Here is a 410-nt window from a genome sequence, read left to right on the forward strand (position 1 = left end):
TTGTAGCAATTAGATTCATTCATCTCATTTCCACATATTTCATTAATATGCTTTGAAATTTTGGACCCAAAAGGAAAATTGTTGTGTACATGAATATTATTTTTTAATAGAAATAATCCATCCATAGCATGAAATTATATATATATATATATATATATATATATATATATATATATATATATATATATATATATAATAAAGAAACTACAGCATCTATCCCTTTTTAAGGTAACGTGTTAAGTTCAACGTGCAATGTTTCAGTTTCCTGGCTCTCCCTTTGCACGTCCCAAACCGCATTTTGCTGCACTTACGAGTACGCTAGAATTAGTGCACTAGTACGTGTTACCGTAGTTGACTCACTTGGCAGTAGGGCGCTGTGCGGTTCGGGACGGAGCCTGGGAGAGCCTCTG

Source organism: Ictalurus furcatus, chromosome 20, assembly GCF_023375685.1.
Source record: "Ictalurus furcatus strain D&B chromosome 20, Billie_1.0, whole genome shotgun sequence".
Lineage (NCBI taxonomy): Eukaryota > Metazoa > Chordata > Actinopteri > Siluriformes > Ictaluridae > Ictalurus > Ictalurus furcatus.